The following is a 6000-nucleotide window of genomic DNA, read 5'->3' as shown; positions in this document are numbered from 1 at the left end:
ACCGCGAGCGTGGGAGATGGACACCGGGCACCGCCGCCGCCGTCGCCGAGCGGCGCTCAGGCCACAAGACCAAAGGTGTCTGAGCCTCGCTTCTGCGCTCTGGCCCACCCCTCTCCCGCGGGGTCCCGCTCTGCTGCGTTGGTTGTGAGGAGAAGCACTTTGGCAGACTGGCTGCTGGCTCGCGGACAGCCCGGTGAGGGAGGGAGCGCGCCAGGGTGTGGTTGGGTCCGGCCGGAGCAGCGGCTTCCCCGAGGGACTTGCGCTGTGGCGCCGAGGTGGGTGGCCCGGGCTGGGGGCCGGACGTCTGTGGTGGGTGACAGGGCATCCAGGGCTTCCGCTCACTACTCACTGGAGCACCGTTCCCGGGAGCGACTCCTGCGCCAGGCCCCGTGCAGGGAGGGCCCCCTGTTGGCTGGCCAGCAGGAGGCTGGGCTGCACGCGGCCCGGCAGGCAGGCAGGCAGGCAGGCAGGCAGGTGTGGTCCGGCCAAGGTCCCAAGGCGAAAAAGCACCGAGGGCACGCACCACAGGCCGGCAAGACGGTGTGGCTGTGGAGGGAATGGAATGGGCAGGCGGGCCTTTGGGGCTGGCGGGAAGGACAGGATGTTGGAAAGAGGGAGAGCTGCTGGTGGCGGAAGTGGAAGAAAGGCTGTGAGAGCGAGCCCGCTGTTCACCAGGCCGAAGTCGGAGGGCGGGCCAGGCGTGGAGGGCTTTCCACACGCGGCCGTTCTGCGTGTGGCGGTGGGGGCGGGGTGGAGCGTGGGAGTGGGAGTGGGAGGGAGGGACGAAGGCAGGCAGGCAGGCAGGCAGGCAGGCAGGCAGGAAAACCAGCAGCAGCAGCAGCAGCCGCAAGCAGGTGAGGAAAGATGGGCTGCGAAGGACCGAAGGTTTTTCTGGCGCGGGTGCAGGTAGGAGGGGGCTTAGGAGCTGGCGGGGAGGGCGTTTGTCCGGAAAGCCAGTCGCCGGAGGGTTCCTAGTGCGCCGTTTCTGCCAGGCCCGCGGCCGTGGCTGAGAAGGTCCCGCGTCTGAGAGGCGGGGATGTCCGGGCCGGAGTTTGGAGAGGCCGCAAGAGTGCAAGGCGCGAACGGACTGGAAGGCCGTAAAGCGCTGCCATAGGGCCGGGTGCGTTTGTCGGGCGGGCCAAAAGGCCGGCTTGTCAGGAGTGGGATTCGAACCCACGCCTCCAGGGGAGACTGCGACCTGAACGCAGCGCCTTAGACCGCTCGGCCATCCTGACGGCGGGCCTGGGCGTGCGCGTGGCCGCTCGGCTGGCTGGGACCCGACGCGACGCGAACCCCGGTGCCCTTGGCGGGACGCGGTGCTCCGCGCCAGGCGCGCGGCCGTCTGGGTGAGCGACGGAGCGGGCGCGCGGCGGCCGACGGGGAGCACGGCCAGACGACGCGCCTGGCTGCGCCGCGGTGGCGCCCTCGCCCAGCCCTGGCCCCGGACGCAGCCGGGCCGCGTCGGGCCAGCCCCCTGCCGCCGGCCCCCACCCGCGCGTCTCCTCGCCGGCCACGGCCCGGCGCGCGCCCACCCCCTCCTCGCAGCCTTGCTTTGCGTCTCGGGCCCCCTCCACCCGGCGCGATCCCCGCGTCGGAGGCAATAGGCAGCGCGCACTCGGAGTCTGCAGGGCCACGCGGGTCCGGGTCCCTGTCGGGGTCGGGGGCTGCCGCTTTGGAGGACGCGGGTGGTGTGGCGTTGGGTCGGGTCGGGCACGTGCCGGGCGCCCGTGGTGGGCAGGGGGCCGGAGGGCAGGGGGAGGCGTCGGCAGGCAGCCCGAGAGCGGCCGGGCGCGGGGGCGGTGGCCGCCGTCCTCGTTAGTATAGTGGTGAGTATCCCCGCCTGTCACGCGGGAGACCGGGGTTCGATTCCCCGACGGGGAGGCAAACACGCCCTCTTTTGGCGGCTGGCGCCGCTCTCTGTCCTGCCGCCTGGCTCCCAAGGGCCCTTCTTCTCCTCCCTCCGCCCTCCGCCCTCCAGCGAGGCGCAGGGCGCCAGCGCGTGCCCAGCCTGCCCACCCTCGCCCCCCTCCAGCCGCCCAGCCCTTCCTCCTCGCCGGGCGCTCAGTCGCCAGGGCCGAGCGAGGGCCTCCTCTGGACCCTACAAGCGCCCGATGACGTTGCGGCCCGCCCAAAGTGGCTGTCTCAGTGGGCTCCTTGCGTCGCGACGCACAGCTGCGCAGCTGTGCACGGCGGCATAGGTGCACAGCTGCCGGGACGGGTGGGAGGCGGATGAGTGGCGTGCCCTGTCGGTGCGGGAAGTGGCCTGGCCCAGCGCCCGGTGGAGAAGGGCTTTGGCGAGCCGGGGTCTGGAAGACGCGTGCCCCGGGGGCGGGGGCGGGCCGCGGCGTGGAGCGGAGGGGCCCTGGAGCAGCAAGGCAGCGAGAGCGCCCCCTTGAGGCGGTCGGGCCGGTGGCCTAGGGCAGCTTCGTAGGGCTGGCGCGGGTGGGGCGCGGGGGGGGGGGGCCTTGGTGGCGCCTGTGACGTCACAGAGCTGCCGGCCGGCGGGGCGTCGGGGCAGGGCTGTTCCAAGCGGCGGCGGCGGCGGCGGCGGCGGCTGAGGAGGAGGAGGAGGAGGACGGGGAAGAGAAAGGGGAGTAGGAGGAGGAAGAGAAGGAGGAGGAGTCGGAAGAGAAGGAGGAGGAGGAGGAGGAGGAGAAGGCGGCGGCGACGAGAGTGCGCTCGGGCGAGCCCGGTGCCGGCGTCTCGGGCCGGCCCGGGCTGTGCAGCGTTGGTGGTATAGTGGTGAGCATAGCTGCCTTCCAAGCAGTTGACCCGGGTTCGATTCCCGGCCAACGCAGCGGGCTGCCCTTTTACCGAGCTCCACGGGCGGCCGGCCGGGGGCCTGTGAGGGAGAGCTGGGAGCAGGGAGCCAGCTGGCCCCAGCGGCTTTTCTTGTGTGTGCGAGAAGCAGGCGCGCAGTGTTCTGAGGGCGCTGCAAGCAGGAAGGACGGTAGGACACGTGGATTGCCAGGGGCGGCGCGTGGCTGGACTTGGAAAGGCCGGGTCTTGGCGCCACGGTGGCGCCGAGCGGGTGCTATGGGTCCAGCAGGAGCAGTGGTAGAGCCTGACGCTCCCTGGTGGTCTAGTGGTTAGGATTCGGCGCTCTCACCGCCGCGGCCCGGGTTCGATTCCCGGTCAGGGAAGCCTTTCTTCTTCCTCTCTACCTCCCACCGTCCACATCCCACTTTTAGGCCGCGCTTGCTCCGCGGCCTCGGCGCCCCGACAAGAGCCGCCCGGTGCCCTGCACCTCCAGCCCAAGCCCTGCCAGGCAACCTCCACCCTCCCTCCCCGGCCAAACCTTTTGGCCGCACTGGCGCGCGCCCACTCGAGGCCTTCGACGTCCCGTGTCTTCCTTTTCGGACGCTTGCCTCAGCCCCAAACACGAGTGGCCGGGGCCGCGCCTCTCCCCGCCGTGGCCGTGGCCACGAGCAAACGCCCCCGCCTGTGTTTGCACTCTCCAGCAGCACTGCTTTTCCCCCACGGCGACAGCGGTGGCAGCGCCGACGGCGACGGCGGTGTCACACGCGGTGCCTTCTAACAAAGCCGGATCCCCTGTGGAAAGGAGCACCGGTGGGCAGACGGGTGCTTCGCACCACCGCAGCAGGTTTCCTGAACGCCCTTGCCGGTGCCGTGGGGGTGGCTGACAGTGTGGGATGAAGGTGTTTGTGGCCGTGGTCGGTGGCCACCCCACGCGGGTTAGGGAACGGAGCAGAACGACCCCATGGAGAGAGGGCGGCGGTGGGCCCGCGTGCTGGGAGGTGCGAGGAAGGGCCTGGGGTGTCTGGGTGGAGCGCGGGCAGGAGCGGGAGGTGTTGGGCTGGCCGGGGACCTGGCCCGGGAGAGCGGCTGGCCACTCAGGCAGGGGCTCAGCAGAAGCTTGGGGTGGTGGCAGCACCTGGCCCGGCACGTGTGTACGGGTGGGTCAGATCAGGGGGCGGGGTGGGCCTGGAGTAGGAGTGCGTCTGAGGAGCACTGGCGGAAGTGAGACTTCCGGGCAGGACATGTGACAGTCGGGCCTGGGATACAAGGGGAAGGTGGCGGGGAGAGGGGTCCGAGCCTGCAGGCTGGGGGGAAGGGCGGGGTGTGTGAGTGGGCTGTGGGGCGAGGAAGATGGTGGCAGAGGACCCCTTCGCGGTGGGGTGGCGGGTGAGCGCGCCAGACTGGTGTGCTGTGCGGCAAGGTGGTCAGGCTAACCAGTGGGTTGGGACTGGGGGCGGTGGGTCGGAGGCAGGCAAGAGAACAACAGAAACGGAGCGCGCCACAGGGGCTAGGCGGGGTCCGAATGGGGTGGGGGCATTCTACTGCCCCAGAGACGTACATCGCCTCTCATCGGGAGAAACCATCCGGTCTCAGGTGTGTGTGGCGGCGGGGGTGGGGGGAGGAGGGGTTGAGGTTGAAAGAGGCCAAAGGAGAGGTCCCCTATGATCCAGCAATCCCACTCCTGGGTACGTACCCGGAAATGACGAAACAAGAGTGCAAAAAGGCACAAGCACCTCCATGTTCACGGCGGCACTATTTGCAGCAGCCAAGACACGGGAAAAAACCCAAGCGCCCACCAGCGGGTCGCTAGTACAAGAAGAGGTGGTATATAGGTACTATGGGATATTACTCAGCCATTAATAAGAAAGAATGAAATGTTGCCATTTGCCGCAACAAGAATGCTCCCAGGGAATATTACACTTAGTGAAGTAGGTCCGACAGAGAAGCACAAAGATATGTGGAATCTAAAAAGTACTACCAATGAATCTATGTGCAAAACAGAAACAGACTCACAGACCTAGAAAACACAGTGATGGTTACCCGAGTTAAAAAGGAGGGGTGGAGGGATAAATTAGGAGCTCGATGAACAGATACACAGTAGTTCATATAAAGGAGATAAGCAACAAGGATTTCCAGAATAACACAGGGAGTGATAGTCAATATCCTGCAATAACCTGTAATGGAAATCACTCTGAAACGATATTAGACATGGAAAACAGTATCCCCTTTGCTGTACACCTGAAACTAACTCAATATTGCTAATCAACTCTTCTTCTTCAACCACAAGTACTAGTACTTGTAAGTAAGTAAGTAAGTAAGTAAGTAAATAAAAACAACGAACAAAATAAACAGGAGGAACATGAGCCATCAGAGATGATCCAGCAATCCCCGTCGTGGGTACACATCCGCCAAAGAGAAAAACTGTTGTTTGAGGAGATCCACGCACCCCCGTGTTCGTAGCAGCACTGTGTGCCGCAGCCAAGACATAGAAAAAACCCATGTGCCCATCAACAGTTGGCTGACAGAAAAAGATGCGGTATATATGTACTGTGGAATATTACTCAGCCATTTCAGAAAATGAAATATTGCCACTTGCCACAATAAGGATGGTCCTAGAGAATATTACGCTTAGTGAAGTTAAGTCTGACAGAGAAGCACAAAGATACGTGGAATCTAAAACACAATAGAAAAGAATGTGTGTGCAAAAGCGAAACAGACTCACAGACATAGAAAACACACTGATGGTTCCCCGAGGAGAAAGGGAGGGGTGGAGACATAAATTAGGAGCTGCGATGAACAGATACACCGTACTTCATATAAAAGACATAAGCAGCAAGGATTTCCAGAATAACACAGGGAATGACGTTCAATATCCTGTAGTAAACTGTAATGGAAAGCAATCTGAAACAATATTAGACATGGAAGACAGTATCCGCTTTGCTGTGCACCTGAAACTAACTCAATATTGTTAATCAACTTTTCCTCCAAAATTACAGCTACTAGTTCTTATAAGTAAATGAATAAATAAATATTAAATGCATAAATAAAAACAACACACTAAATAAATAGGTGAAATATGAGCTCTCATATGATCCAGCAATCCCCATCGTGGGTGCACATCGGCAAAGGAGAGAAACTGTCATTTGAAGAGATCCATGCACCCCCATGTTCACAGCAGCACTACGGGCCACAGCCAAGACATGGACAAAACCCAAGTGCCCACCAACCGATGGCTGGCAC

At 63.2% G+C, this 6000-nt stretch overlaps 4 non-coding genes across 4 annotated transcripts; 3 read left to right on the top strand and 1 right to left on the bottom strand.

The window, feature by feature from the left end:
• Positions 1-1152: 1152 nt before the first annotated feature.
• On the bottom strand, positions 1153-1235 carry TRNAL-CAG (transfer RNA leucine (anticodon CAG)). Its single transcript has one exon. It is a non-coding gene; the product is annotated as a tRNA-Leu (tRNA).
• Positions 1236-1809: 574 nt separating this feature from the next.
• On the top strand, positions 1810-1881 carry TRNAD-GUC (transfer RNA aspartic acid (anticodon GUC)). Its single transcript has one exon. It is a non-coding gene; the product is annotated as a tRNA-Asp (tRNA).
• An 844-nt stretch (positions 1882-2725) lies between these two features.
• TRNAG-UCC (transfer RNA glycine (anticodon UCC)) lies at positions 2726-2797 on the top strand. Its single transcript has one exon. It is a non-coding gene; the product is annotated as a tRNA-Gly (tRNA).
• Positions 2798-3071: 274 nt separating this feature from the next.
• On the top strand, positions 3072-3143 carry TRNAE-CUC (transfer RNA glutamic acid (anticodon CUC)). Its single transcript has one exon. It is a non-coding gene; the product is annotated as a tRNA-Glu (tRNA).
• The last annotated feature ends 2857 nt before the right edge of the window (positions 3144-6000 follow it).

The sequence above is a fragment of the Balaenoptera ricei genome, chromosome 1, assembly GCF_028023285.1.
Source record: "Balaenoptera ricei isolate mBalRic1 chromosome 1, mBalRic1.hap2, whole genome shotgun sequence".
NCBI lineage: Eukaryota > Metazoa > Chordata > Mammalia > Artiodactyla > Balaenopteridae > Balaenoptera > Balaenoptera ricei.
This window is presented reverse-complemented; position numbering and strand designations above follow the sequence as displayed.